The 14937-nt window shown below is 46.2% G+C and overlaps 1 long non-coding RNA gene across 1 annotated transcript; it reads left to right on the top strand.

The window, feature by feature from the left end:
• LOC130526017 (uncharacterized) lies at positions 1 to 1853 on the top strand. Its single transcript, XR_008950639.1, has 3 exons — positions 1 to 176; positions 1404 to 1493; positions 1648 to 1853. It is a non-coding gene; the product is annotated as an uncharacterized LOC130526017 (long non-coding RNA).
• Positions 1854 to 14937: the final 13084 nt, after the last annotated feature.

The raw sequence follows: 14937 nt of genomic DNA on the forward strand, positions 1-14937 counted from the left end.
GAGCTTCCCATTGTTGCCGATTTGAGGAGTTCCAGCGTCACATATTGAGCGTCTGTTACAGTGAAATGCTGCTGCACCATGTGTTTACAACAAAAGGTTGATTAGAGCTCATTTGACTCACCCGGCGGCGTAATTAAGTGTGCGGAGCCTTTGCCAGGCACCCAGTCTCATTCAGAGTAAGTAAATGTCTCTTTTTTTTGTTGTTTTGCTTTTAATGGCTGTCACTCAGTAAACTGAGCAGCTGCAGACATCACTGTCTGAGCGGGGCTCTGCCGCCGGAGCTGGAATGTGCGCGTAAATGAGAGGATTTAAAAAACAACAAACCCAAAACAAAACAAAAAAACAAACAAACCTGAAAGCTTTTTATTAGATGGCTGCACATCGGCTCCACCAAGCTCAGCCTGCAATCTCCTCCTGTGAAGTGTAAATGAGCCTATAATTAGATTCCGCACGTGTGAGATGCAGAAAAAGGCTTTTAGTGGAGAGCCAGGTTCACGGAATGGCCACAAACAAGGTGATTTCCACATCTGAAAGTCACGCGAAGCCCCCGTCTGCAGGACAGAAGGCGGAAATACGCTGCAAATGAAGCGCGCCCACACAACACGATGCGCCCGTGCGCTCCAACATACGTGTATTCTTCAACATGAGCGCGCACCGAACGTTGGTGAGCTGGTGTGGAACTGAAACGTGACTGGCAGCGTTTCGTTTTAATTAGCGGCTGCGCGCCAGGGAACATCACGGACCGGAACAATTACACGAGTCTGCAGCAGTCGCTGGTTTTAATAAAGGCCGAGAAAGTGAAGAGGAATAAAAGCCGCACATTCGCCGCCACAACAGCCGCCCCTCTGCCCTCCGTTTCCTCCCACACTTACATACTTAATTCAGTATGACGAACTCCTGGAAGAGACTTGGCGCGGGCTGCATAATCCTCCCGTAATATATTCGTTTCCTGTCTCCTCAGCCTCTCACCTCCTTCCTGGAGACACTGCAGGTGCCAGGCTGTGGAGATGCGGCGGCCCGGCCGAGCTGCGTGATGTTCCGCCCTCTGAAAGCGACCCCCGTGCCGGCACACCCTGATGTACTTTTCATAAGTCGCCAGCGCAGCAATGCAGCCGGCTTGTTCTCCAGATAAGGCCGCTGCGTCTAATTGGTCCTCGCTGCTGGATCCTGGCATGGGCCGGGATCCTAAAAGCCTGTTAGCTCCACGTCAGAGGAGAATAGATCAAAAATTCATGGCGAAAGAGAAGTTCCCACTTCTTAGCGCGTGGTTCCCTCGCCCTCGCTGATGCCCGGATAATGTGACATTCCCCTTAAAGTTGATCCCTTGAAAGCGCCGATGCCAATTTAAGTGTCTGTTCCGGGGGACAAAGTGCGCCTCTTTGTAATCCCCTTTTCTTTCCCAGGCAGAGGCCCCGAGTGTTGAGGACACCTCTAAATTAGCCGGCTGAGTAAAGTTTAAAGTGGCTCCTGGCAGTTCCAGTAACTCACCGCAGGTTTCAGTTTTTAGTTTCCTAATGACACTGTAATGCGGCCCGTCAGAGAGGGAGGCAATCTGCCTCCCTGCACATTAATGAGCACATTTTTACAGTTGCCAATGACAGATCCGGGATGCACTCAGATCACCGATGCTCATTTTCCCTCCGACAGGCGCTCGAGTGGTCCGTCGTTCTCTGCCAGCTGCCAAAATCCTCTTTGAGACGGGACCACAAGTGTCACTCACGGCAGGAAGCTGAAAGACTCCCACGCTTTAGTGGACAGCCATCATGGGGGGGGGGGGGGGGGGTCGTGACATCCTGAGGGCAAAACTCTTGTTAGGGTCAGGGTCGGGTTTAGGGTCAGGGTTTAGGCTTAAGGTCAGGGTTTAGGGTCAGGGTTTAGGTTTAGGGTCAGGGTTTAGGGTGGGTTAGGGTAAGGTCAGGGTTAAGGTCAGGGTTTAGGGTCAGGGTTTAGGGTCGGGTTTAGGGTTAAGGTCAGGGTTAAGGTCAGGATCAGGGTTAAGGTCAGGGTCAGGGTTAGGTCAGGATCAGGGTAGGGTCAGGGTTAAGGTCAGGATCAGGGTTAAGGTCAGGGTTTAGGGTCAGGGTTAAGGTCAGGGTTTAGGGTCAGGGTTTAGGATCAGGGTTAAGGTCAGGGTTTAGGGTCAGGGTTAAGGTCAGGATCAGGGTTTAGGGTCAGGGTTAAGGTCAGGGTTTAGGGTCGGGTTAAGGTCAGGGTTAAGGTCAGGGTTTAGGGTCAGGGTTAAGGTCAGGGTCAGGGTTTGACGCTTGAAGGTGTCTGGAAGTCGTCTCAATTGCTGATCATTTGCTTTGAAAAGCAGCAGGTTTAGATTAATCACATCATCTTGGCCTGCAGTTTCCCTTTGCTGCCCTGTTTAAGGCTCCCTCACGTCGCCCTTGAGTCCCCAGCAAAGGTCACCCCCCCCAATCCCCCCATTCTCCGACAGTACACGGCACACCTGAAAAATGGTCTCCCTCCTTCTTGGCCTCATTAGATGTCTGATAACTTTATCACCAACGGGAAAGAGCAGCACCACCAGAATACTCTTCCAAGCCCAAACACAGGTAGGAAACAGAACAGCCGCTTACGTGCAAGCTGCAACGTTGTGCACGTGTGTGTGTGTGTGTGTGTGTGGGGGGGGGGGGGTTACCCGGGAAAGGACAGGTTGTTTTAAGCACCTGTTCTCTTCAAGACCCTGGTTGAAAAACAGGGCAAAGAACAAATGAACAGACCACCAGCACAAATGTATGAAAACGGCTGCAGGAGAGTCGTCACACAGGGAAACGCTGCAGAGGCCCAGAGAGAAGCTGCTCCCCAGCCCGGCCACTGGTGCCGGTGCTAAATAAATAAAGGACGGGAGAGAAAGAGAATGGGGAGAAGACCCAGGGAGGAAGAGCCTCAAACAGCATCAGGTCCTGGCCAAGGACACCCCCCCCCCCAAAACCCACAGACAAAACTACAAAATATGGAAAGAAACATCAACTTTTGGAATCTATTTTCTTACTTTTATTCACTAAATTACAGTCCAGCTCTTTTGCCTTGTTCAGGTCTCTAAACGTTAGCGTTGAGAAAGACGAGCACTTGATGTTATAGTATCATAAATTACATTTTGTAATAATGATTGAAACATAATTGTTCTCTTTATTATCCTCCTTTCAATTTTCTGAGCTGATAAGACTATTGGGTTTATACCTCTCTGGTTGGAATGAACACAATAAAAGGAATTCTGAATTCTGCCTCTGCCACCAAATTGGTGAGTTTTATCAGGTCGAGGCGCCGAGGTTTCTAAAGAGGTGCACGAAGAGCTGATTTTCCAATCTTTCCTCACTGATCAAGCTGCTGAAACTTTTTATTGTTTTGTCCATGGACGGGGATTGGGGGGCTCAGGGTTAATTAAATTAAAACTCATTGTTCAGTCACGTTCTGAAAGAGACGAGCTATAGGCTGGGAGAACAATAACTATAGAATTGGATTATTCAGCACAAGCCTTTCCTGCAATGATTTTTCAATTTCAGCTGTAATTTGCTTCAGGTTGCCGCCAGCAAAGGTTTGAAATGAAATGAGCTCGATGTATCTTTGATATCGACTCATTCAAAAGGTCACATTTCGAGCAACTGGTTAAAAGAAGCAATTCTGTTTCAGGATAATGCTACAATGGATTGGCAGGAAAAAGTTTGCTCCATAAAGACAAAACTACGCAGGCACACAGCCAATAACAAACGATGGAAACGAGCGGCGCTGGAGAAGCTGCACGCGTAAAAACACATTACCTGTCCCCTATAACGTGCGTGGGTTTATTTTGTGCAACCCAGAAAGGACAGAAATCAGACATTTCATCTTGGAGGAAACTTTATTTACAAAGAACATTGAGAGATTCCCGTTCTTCAGCGGGGACAGAACTCAGGTGGGGGAATATCTTCCGGCTGGAACCTGCAGAGGGAAGACGTTTTTAAAAAGTCTGAATGAGTGACAAGATGGCTCCGCACAGATAACGAAAGCAATTTCTGTGTAAACATCTCTTGACGTGTGCTTAATGGAAACACGTTAATGTCTGCAGATAAAATGTCACAGGATTGCGAGCTTATCCAAATTATTCCAGTATATACATATGTGATGGCTGCTTCCAGATAAATGATACTGTCGATGACGGGACGGTAAAGAGTCTGATGTTCAGGCCATTTCGAACCTACCGCCATTCTGACAACTTCATTAGGTAAAAGCAAACATGGCTGTTCCGGTTACTTGCCATTTTACTTCTTCAGGATCTGATGTCTGACCACAATGAAGGGGAATGCAAATCCACTGCCGAAGAACACCACCATCATGCCCAGCAGACGCCACTTGTTGTCAACGGAGAAGGGCAGGTTCTGTCAAAAGAGGAGTACGTGATCGGTCAGTGTTCAACAGGGCTGCTGCACCGCTTGGGTTGAGAAGAGCGCATCGTCCCGGAAGTCATTCAAAAGTTTAACAGCATAGAAGAAACTAAGAATGTGACCATTTCAAACAACATAACTGTAAGGGCTAGTGGGCTGGCAACTCAATAAAGGTTGTAATAACGATACACACAGTCACCAAGCAAAGAGGAGCTAAAGGTTAATGACACAATGACTGAAACTATGATATATCGTGCATACATTTAAGATCTAGCCAACAAAAATCAAGTCTCAACACAGCAATGACCTTAGCGTACAGCGATCAACCGGAAGTAATGAAAAGGCCTACTGTATAACTGTAAAAGAGGCATTGATCGCGGGCTGAGGAAGACTTAATCATATAAATTTATCCATTAAAAGTTATGATTGTCAAGTTCCTGTGTACGATGGAGTATTGGGGGGTACACTGAATGAGCTAACCCAGCTACGCTAAAGCTAACCTCGAGTTTCCAATGACACGCACATTCTCCGCAAAAAGTCTTCCGGTAAAATTAAATGTTTCAGGGTCTAATAAAGGAGAAGCACACTTGGCAATCGATCATTGAAATAGCTACAGTCGAGGTCTTGTCAAAGAACACTAATGACCTCCAAATGACGGAAGCTACATTTAGCCTATGGCTACAGACAAGGCCGGCTGAGGGCAACGTCGTAATTACTAGTAAAATAAAATGTGCCAAATTAACTGATATTACCTTTCCTGGTCCTTCAGCATAGTGCGAAGAACGGACAGCAGATGTCGTGAATCGCCTCACAGCTTGTCCCAGCATGGTTATAGTTTTATTTCTTCTCAAAGCAACGTTATGCCCGACCTTCTTGTTACTACAAGCGGTAGAACGACGCAAAGCATTGTGGGGGAGCAATAAACCGCTACGGCACATGGGAAATGTAGTTCAAAATTGTAACATCGCCAGACACAAATGTGACGTGTGAGACTTTGTCGCATTGTCATTTATTAAAGCAAATGCATGTTTAATTTATATTTAATTCACATAAGGTCAACAAAGTTTGACCAATTCCTTAACTTTAAATAAATGTAATGGACAGGCAACATGCAGGCTAAACAAATGCACATTTTGAAATTATTTACCTATCCTATGTATCTATTTATGTATGTATGTATGTGTGTGTGTGTGTGTGTGTGTGTGTGTGTGTGTGTGTGTGTGTGTGTGTGTGTGTGTGTGTGTGCGGTTACTATCCGGTTGGGGGGAGTCCTTCAGGTGTGTTTTTGAAATCCCTCTCCTGCCTTTCACTGTCCTTGTGAGGTGCTGGGTGTGGATCGCTCAGGGAAAAAATTGAATTCTTTTGGATTTGACAAGAGGCTTCATCATAAGAAATAGGAGAAATTTAAGAGAGTCTGAATACTCTCTGTGCCCACTGTGTGTACATATTAAAAGAAGAAGAGGAATGTGGGAGATTTTGTGCCAGACAATTTTTTGGTTGAGTGCAGGCTGCCAGCCAACTAGAAAAGACTCCAGGATGACAGCTAACTGCTCCTAAAATGATGAATTGCACTTCTGCCCCTGCATATAGCATTTAAAGTGCATTCGCATCTGATTAGATTGAATCCCAGCCATACATTTAAATATATAATTATGGTGATCAAGTTTACTTTCGATCAAGAAAAAGACATCACTTAAATGATCAGGTTTTTTAAAAATCATAATTTCATGCTGTGAGTTGTTGTCTTTAGCTCACCGACCATGAAATGGTGCAACTCTAACATCGTTGATCACGGCGACCACACAAATGGCTGTTTTAATGGAAATTTGACGTTTATGTTCTTACATCTGTTGAGTTTACCTCTGTCTTTCATTTTCCCTTTGAGAATTACTTCAAATCTATGTTGGGAAACAGGATTCAGGACATTTTACAGGACTTGTAAAAGTTTCTGGACAACCGCTGCTACCAAAGCATCGACTGAGCTTTGATGTATAGACCAAAACCACTGATTGGCAGACTGAATGCATCCTTTCTGAACGTGCACTCGGTTGTGTTACGTCATTAGCAATAGCGAGTAACGGGCCTGTTACAAAGAGAATCTTCAATGATGTTAGCTTGTAAAATGCCATTCATCCAGATTCGGGGTTGGGGGGGGAGCTCTGACATTGCTGTATCTGTGTTCCCCACAGCTGTGGGCCTTCATCATGGCTGCCACATCAATCATTGTAGAGTCATCAGGCCTGGCCTTCTGCCACATATCTGCACCCTCACTGCCTGCACAATCTGTTCCAAACAAATGTGCAACTGGAAGCCGTCCCAGCAGCTTCTGCCCACCACAAGCGATGGCATCAGTAAATAGTGACTTTGGTATGAAGTAGATAGCACAAGCCCCAAACGCCCCACCCTTCCTGCACAACCACCCTACCTGCCTGTTTAATCAGTTTTGTTTACTGTCATAATTTCTCACTATTGACTTTTCCGTGCGGTCAAACAAAGCTGCTTTGGCCCAGACTCTTCTCCGTACAGCCATATGAGACACAAACTGTGTACAAATGCACGGAGCTGTCATTTGAAATGACAACCCACATTCTCATTTTAGTCCCGCAATTAGCTTCCAATCCCGCCGCAGGACTATCGGTAAACAATCCTTTAATCAGCCGTGCACACGGCCACGCATATTAATCCAACATGTTGTGTCCATAATTAAATGTACAAAAGGAAGCCATCGTGGCTCTATTCACGGACAGTAACAAACTAAACAGCTCCATAGCATAAAAAAGACAAAATGACTCCTGTTGCATCTGTTTATGACTAAGGGGGAAACATCGATGACCAAGTAAAAGAGCATTTTTATATATAATTGCCCAGTAATGTTCTGCAAAGATAAGGGATAATCTTAAAGCACTATCCATTGAAGACAGATCTTTTTGGGCGTCACAGCCGCCTTATGAAAGAGTTTTTTGGCTTAGTTCCAGGCTTAAGGCCTTTCTTGGTGATGTGTTTCAGACGCCCTACATTAACCTGACGAGCAAAGTTCTCCAGTCACAAAAACACTTCTGATATTTTGTGAAATCAGAAGGATAAATCAGGGCTTTTCTGTCTCTGCCGCTGCCCTTTCTCAGTTCGCGTGCGCGGCTTTATTCTTGACTCTGGACCAAAAAAAACCCCCTAAAAGCATGTGGACCGCCTGGGTGCGACAATGATTTTCACTCCAGGAAATGTAGAAGTCACACAGCAGCATGCAGGTTGCTGGCTGCCTCCTCTGGTTCCATCCTCAAGCTAGTTCATGCTTGCACGGTGGCGCGTGATTTGACATTAATCTTTAAAGTGGATTAAGAGGAGATGGCAGTCTTTCAGCTGAGCCAGCACTCCTGGGATGGTTGACCTTTGCCCCTTTGTGTTCAGAGTGAGATCCCTGGAATAACCACGCCATGCGGTGCTTTGGTTCCTCCAAACCACATCCAGCCTCCCTCTCCCAGCGTCGGCAGTGTCGCTGTTGCTCCGAAATGAAATGCTGATTATTGAGTTCTGCATCAAGCCTGCTGGGTTGGAAAGCGAATTAGACACATCCCAGAGACGAGACCTAAACTAACCTGAGTAATTTAAATCATTCGTTTATTTCCAGCCCCCAGCACGTTGTTATGAGCTTCATCCGTGAGTCTTGTGAAGCAGCTTCCTGTTCCACAGCCGTGAAGTTGATCTGTGCAGAGACCTTTTTTTGGTGTTGGGTTTCTTCTAACGAGTGCCTACAAAGCTAATTATTATGCATTTAGTCTGCGGTAATAATCTGTTGCTATACTCTGATTTAAGAATTGTTATATTATTAATCCATCCTTTAAAGTTTAAAATGGGATCAAACCTATTCCGCATCACATTTCCTCAAATCTTCCCTGGAAAATGTGACCCGGCCAACCTTGAAAGGGTGGAGGACGGAACCCAGAGGTGTGTATCACGCCGTCCCCGGCTGGGATGACCATCGGCGTTTTCAACACCGGAACTGGACACGCTCCAAAAAAAACGACGTTCTCCTTGTCTGAGAACATCCTCTTGCTTTTTGGCCGCTCTCAGGCTCATTGGCACAGGCTCGACTCTCCTAAGTCTATTCTCTTTTACCTTTAAGGCGCTGCCAAAACTTCAAAAGCTGTGTGGGAAAAAATCATTTAACTTTCATTCACAGTGTGTGAATTCCCCCCCCCCCCCCCCCGGCCTCTGGCAATGATTTTTCCTCTCTTATTTTTTGGTGAGGAGTGAAAGTAAGAGCGGAACTTTTGAGCGTCCTGCCATCAGGAACGACTGCAAATGAAACTTGCTCTGTGTGCGTCCAGCGTGCGCACGAACGTGTGCAGAACATGTCCGAGGAGGTGCACCATTTTTTGGACATTAACTATAATGTGAAACAAGGGTGTCCTGACATTCAACAAGCGGTAACGACTGTTATTACCCAAAGTGCAGCTTTCAGGTAATAGCTCTCACTGGATCCCCTCGGGTACCTGACGGGAGCACCAGGTTTAGAGGATTTAGCTTGCAACTTTCTAACATTTGCTGTGGTATTTCTCTAAATTTACTGTGTAAAAATAGAGGCCAAACTAATTTAAAAAAGAAAAATACACAGGGTAACGATGACAGGACATTACTCGTAATTCTGTCATGTTTTGCCATGAATCCAAGAACAATTTGACATTTCTTGAGTGAAAAGTGCCAAAGTTTTTGTCCCAAATCTCACTTAACAAAATAAATGGACGACCACTGTGGACCCCCCAGTTATTTTGCAGAACCTTCTAAACAGTGTAAGAATGGATTTAATTTGAGTATCAGGAAGAGATTAATGAGTTTTACACAATTTCTTATGGTAGAAATGGTTTAACTTTAGAGTTCACCTTCAAATTGAGTTCATAGACTTTTCTTTATCAGCCTTTTTTCAAATCTAAACGTTTTTACTGTGGTGTGATCCCACATGACAAACCAGGTTCAGATTTAAGTGTAAATTTGGATTAGAATTCATGGGGATCGTTTTTGTATTCTTTAATCATGTTTAATCCACATCTAATCAGTGATTAATCTGATTAAATAGTCAAATCTTTTAACAACCCTACATCAAATACAAATGAAACTCTGTTTAACATTGTTAAGATGGTCCGTGAATCATTTCTTCAATGCCGAGCTGAACCACGTTTAAGACGTGGCCTCTCCAGAGTGGGGCCAAGGCCGGATGGCTGTAGAAAAGCTGTGAGGGAGCAGAACTCCGTCCTGATTCACGTGGATGATGAAAAACTGTGGGACTAGTGAAGAACAAAAAACATGCATCGAATTCATATGTTGCAAATAAAAAAAATACGGATGGCAGTTAAAGTTGCTCTCTTTGACCACTAGGTAACTCTACCAGCGACGACCGCTGCCGAACCCTGTGGCAGCATTTATGCGACGCCCCCCCCGATCACGGTGGGCTGAAGTGGCCCAAACCAAACCAAAGCAGCCAAAAGGCCTTAGAAACCCCGGCTGTGGTCCCAGGCCGAAGCGATGCAGCGAGAGAGGATCGTGAGTGAGAAAACTCGTGGCTGCGCACCCACAAAGACGCGATACCTGCGACAGATGCTACAGATGCGGCTCTGAAGGTTGTTATAGTGAAGCAGTGACATGAGCCAAACCGTGCTCGTATATTTAACACGACTGTCTGCAGGTTGTATTTGTAAAACATTCATAACCCACTTTATTATGCTGACCTCGTATACAAGGCTGTAAAATCTCCGCCGTCCTTGGGAATCCCAGCAGTCTGTTAAAGACGAGCTTGTGCTTTGCCACCCTGTCAGCCATTAGACAGAGCGCCACAAAGCCACCTGTCAGCGGGCCGTTAAAGCCAACCTCCGGGCCGACCACGGACTGACCGGGAGCATCTGTGCCACCGTTTGTGTCTAATACGCTAATGAGAGCTGTCAAGCTGTCGAAATTCGCTCCGGTTGCCCTCCGGCATTTACAATGGCACTTTCAATTTGGCTGTCCTGTGTGACGCTGCTAAACAAAGGGAACAGACGCGCGGCGGCGCCGCCGCAGACTGACACGATGACAAATGCGTACAAAAAAGGTGAACACACATAAATACCACTGTTAGAACATGAGAGAGGACAGATGGGTGGGGGTGGGGGGGTTAAGGAGATGGGTTATTCCTTTAGAGGACAGATTAATACCTCTGAACAAACACGACTGGGTAGTTAAACAATAGCTGATCAATTCAAATGCTAAAAAAACAGGAGAATTAAACATTCCATGATAAGCAAGCCTCAGACTGGATCCTGATCCTGATCGATCACGTTCCTGATCCCCGTCCAGCGGTAGTTACGATCATCTGTGTTGAGGATTGATGCGACCTGCTGGACCTCCTTGACCTTGTGGAAAGAGCTCCGTCTGCCCGTTAAGGTCGTCTTAAATGCATGAATAAGAGGATTGTTGATGGATTCGAGCTTCGCGGAGCCTCATGTGTATCCAGACGAAATGGACATTTCACTTATCACCTGTGGTCCAGCGACATTACAGGTCGTGACCCCCACATGAGCAACAAATAGCAACAAATACACAACAAATACACGTAATCAGCCGCTCCCTTGCTGGCCGACACGCAGCCGATACGGCCTGCGCTCTTCATAATTAATGCCGGCGATAAGTCAATCGTGAAAAATCAAACCATTGTAATTAGTTTGGACCGGCGCTGGAACCATATTGTGATTACCCACATTAGAATTTCAAAGATTCTGGACATTCTTAACTGAAGGTCCAGACCTTAAATGACTCAAGGAGCCATTTGTAGAGCAGGATCACGCGACATTTAAAGCAATTTGAGTGCAAACTCATTATGCATCACTGTTATTTTTATCAGTGAGTAGGTGGTGAGTGTGGACCTGGAAGATGACGGCCCCGTAAAAGCTTTCCTGCTTTACGATTTTTAATTGCAAACTTTCTGGACCACAGACAGGTCAGCCTAATAGCTGCAGTTACTCTGGTAAGACAGCAGAACTGCATGTACGCTTCATTAATTATGCCGCCACCACAGATGGCGTGGAGACTCACACATCTGTGGTTATGGCCTTGGACACGCGCCCAGACGCCAACATTTGGACTTTGGTTGATAATCTGAATCGTCCCTGTCCTCATCACCTTCTGCCCTGTAACTGCAGCATTTATTCCGTCTTCTTGACGAGAGCCTTAATGAAATCAATAAGCGGCGAAACAAATCTGCAAGGATCAAAGATTAAAAACTGTAATTAACGAAAACACACTCGCAGTTCATTTCAAAGACAGGCCGAGAGAGAGCACGCCTCCTCACTGAAGGTAATCTGGAAAATACCTTCAACTGCCTAAACCCTTTGATCCTTTGATCCTTTGGTATTGTCTCGTAGCCGCCGTGTCGGTACCGTGTCTGCTCTGTCCACGGGTTCGTCTTCCTGGGGAAGCTGATGTGGTCTGAATGGTGGCGCTCCCACATCCAGCGGTGTGTGTGTGTGTATGTGTGTGTGTGTGTGTGTGTGTGTGTGTGTGTGCGTTGATATTTGGAGTTTGTGAGGGCCGGGTTTTTAATCCTTTTGTCTGTGGAATTTTAGTATATTTAGATGCACTTTGTGTTGCAACTGTAAAGTACGAAAGGTGAAATAAACTGGCCTCTTTGATTGATAAAAGGAGAAACAGATGTAAAGAAAGTCAAAAAATAAAGTTATAGTTTCTTTTTTACACCACAACGGAGACTGCGACCATGCACGAGAGGGGATTTTATGATTTAAAGCACTAAAATCAATCTAAACTAAAATAGCCACTGAACGCCCCCCCCCCCCCCCCCCCACACACACACACACACTGAATACATGATTAATTTATCCTTCAATAAATGTCAGAAGAGTCCACAAAGGTCAAGTTTAGATGAAATTCAAACTAAATGGGAGTCAGCAGACCCCTCCGTCCTCCGCTCTGGCAGCATCGTAGTGTACGGAGGTGGGCAGTCGTTATGGGAGCCAGATGGTTTCCAGAGCTGATGGATCCCGTTCCTCACTCATCCCGAGATTAGACTCGATGTCTGGGTGAGAGGAGGAGAAGCGGACGCTTGCTGAAACAGGTGGAAGTGTCACAGCCCTCCTTTGGCGCCGATTTGGATCATTTTGCTTCGGTTTGGAGCCAATGGGGCAGCTGACATATGGCGGGGACAGGTGCGGCGGGGACGGCGTCAGAGAAAAGCATCTGGGCCACGGAGCTTTTTGACCCCTAAATGATGCATAGTCGACGTTCAGAAGTCCTCCCTGAAATATACCAGCGTCGTGGGCAGCAGTCGTCTGCTAATGTGCCTCTTAAAAACGCTTAATTATTTGTAATGTGCATGTAAACAAAGTTGGGCCATTAAGCTTCTTTCAATACATGTTCTTAACAGCAAGATGAAGAAAAAAAATCAAAAGTGATGACAAAAATGCAAATTGAATACTTGATCCATGTTTAGCAGTTTAGTGTTTACTTGGGGGGCGATTTCCAGCAGTAAAGGCTGACTTCAAAGAGTCCAGGGTTGTTGTAATTAAAGCAGACATACGATTCATTATTATGCCCATAAATAATCCCCCCCGCTTATCCTTGGCACAGTTGCTCCATTTGCTCAGCACCAAGTGCAGAGTGTCGAGGAGCGGATTTTCCTCTGATATTTTGTGCCAAATTCCCAGCTACACAGTGGAGACACAGTCATTTATTCGAGGTCATGTGATCCCATGTGATACACGTCTAGCTGCCAAATCAAATCCTTCATATAATACAAGTGGAATTCCTCTCCTTCCTCGTCTACCCTCACCTGTCTGCGGGTTTCCCTGACTCCACTGTCCTCGGACCCCTCAGTCTCCAATTTTTGGAGGTTTTTTCCCTGGTAAAACCGCATCATATCGTGTCAAATAGAATGGAACCGAACCAAACCCAGCTGACTGGACTGGACTGGACTGGAGTCCTCCATGATGTACCTCACCTCTTCCACAAAGGTAGCTGGGCTCCAGCCAGATAGGCTCCAGCTCCCAGCGACCCCGGATGGATAATGGCGGGATGGACTGAACTGAATGGGAATCGGCTTTCATGCCGTCAGGACCAAAGAATAAAAAGATTAGCATTTATTCTTCGATCTTCTCCTAAGTTCATCCAGGGGTGAAAAAAACCTCCTGGGGTCCTCGGGGCCTGATGGATTGTTAACCTTCATCAATGACTTTCTGCCGCTGCGGATGTCTCTGGCGCACTCTCTGAGAGGTGACGCCGGGCCAACGAGTTATTCAGCTAGTGTAAGCACAGCGTCGCTTGACTGGGAAGGACACAAATATTTGATGAGTCCAACGGCTAGCACTGCATTAAAGATGCAACCTCATGTCAGACAAAGTCTGCAGCGGCTTAAGGACCAGTTTGCTCTGAGTCGACAGTGAGCGGTGAGCTCAAATACAAAATACGAAGGCAAACAATTTACACTGCACTTGGGGGGGGGGGGTTATCTTCTGACCAGAGCCTTCAAAAAAAAAATTGGACATGGTTGGACAAGGATATAAGACCGAGCAATTTCATTGTTGCTCACTTATTCCGACAGGATAACACGAACCACGCAGCAGCCGGCCCGGGGGCTATGTAAAACCGTCGACGCCAGTTCACTCCCATTATCCCCGGAACCCCTTGGCCTCCCACTAGACGGTAGCGGTTGATTAGTGAGGCATATAATTGCAGTAGTCATGCAGTAAATCTGGCTGTCTTTACCGGTTTCCTGATAGAAACTAAGAGTCCATGTCTTCAAACTCCCCCCATGGCTCCAATCATGCTCTGATGTTCTGGAGGGTCGCTCACATCTTCTCTGTAGGTGACCTGGCTAATCACATTGATAGTCTCCTCAGACACCCGCAGCCACGTTTGACATCAAAGAAACAGAAAGAGAGAAGTGACCCAACCCACTTTGCCGTAATGGTTCCCCCAGTATTTATTTTAAGTGGTTACGTTTTAAATTGGGCAGATAAACGGTGCTCTTTCCAGCCCATAAAGTGAAGCTTATATAATAAAGGGTGAAATCATTCAGGCTAAACATTCTAAACCTGCTTTCAGATACTGTTGCAGGAGGGGGGAAAGGCAGCTTTGAGGAAATGAGATTAGATGCACGGCAACCGAACGAGGCGCCGCTTATCTGCGAAGAGAGGACAAAGGAGAAAAGGGGGGAATTCGCAGCCTCGTTCCAAACCTGCGCAGTGTTTTGTTTTACAAAACGGTGCCCGGCCAAGAGCCCGCAGTTACATCCATTGAAAATCCATTCTGGCATTAATGGAATTATAAGATGCAGTGTACGCTGTGACAACTAATCAAACGGAATTGATTTAAGCCGCGTGTTGGCCCTGGGCCCTCCAAGCTCAGGGGTTTGTTGTCTCATCCGCTGGTTGGTTGCTAGCATAGTAGCGTAGTTGCCAGATGGAAGAGCATGCGTGGTTCACCATGTGAACGCCACCGATTGGCTAGCGTTGGCTTCTCTTTGGGACTGGAGGGCAAACAACGTGTGCAGGCTGGGAGGAGGGTTGGAGGGGGAACCTACGACTGCGTT

This window comes from Takifugu flavidus, chromosome 5, assembly GCF_003711565.1.
Source record: "Takifugu flavidus isolate HTHZ2018 chromosome 5, ASM371156v2, whole genome shotgun sequence".
In the NCBI taxonomy this organism is placed as follows: Eukaryota; Metazoa; Chordata; class Actinopteri; order Tetraodontiformes; family Tetraodontidae; genus Takifugu; species Takifugu flavidus.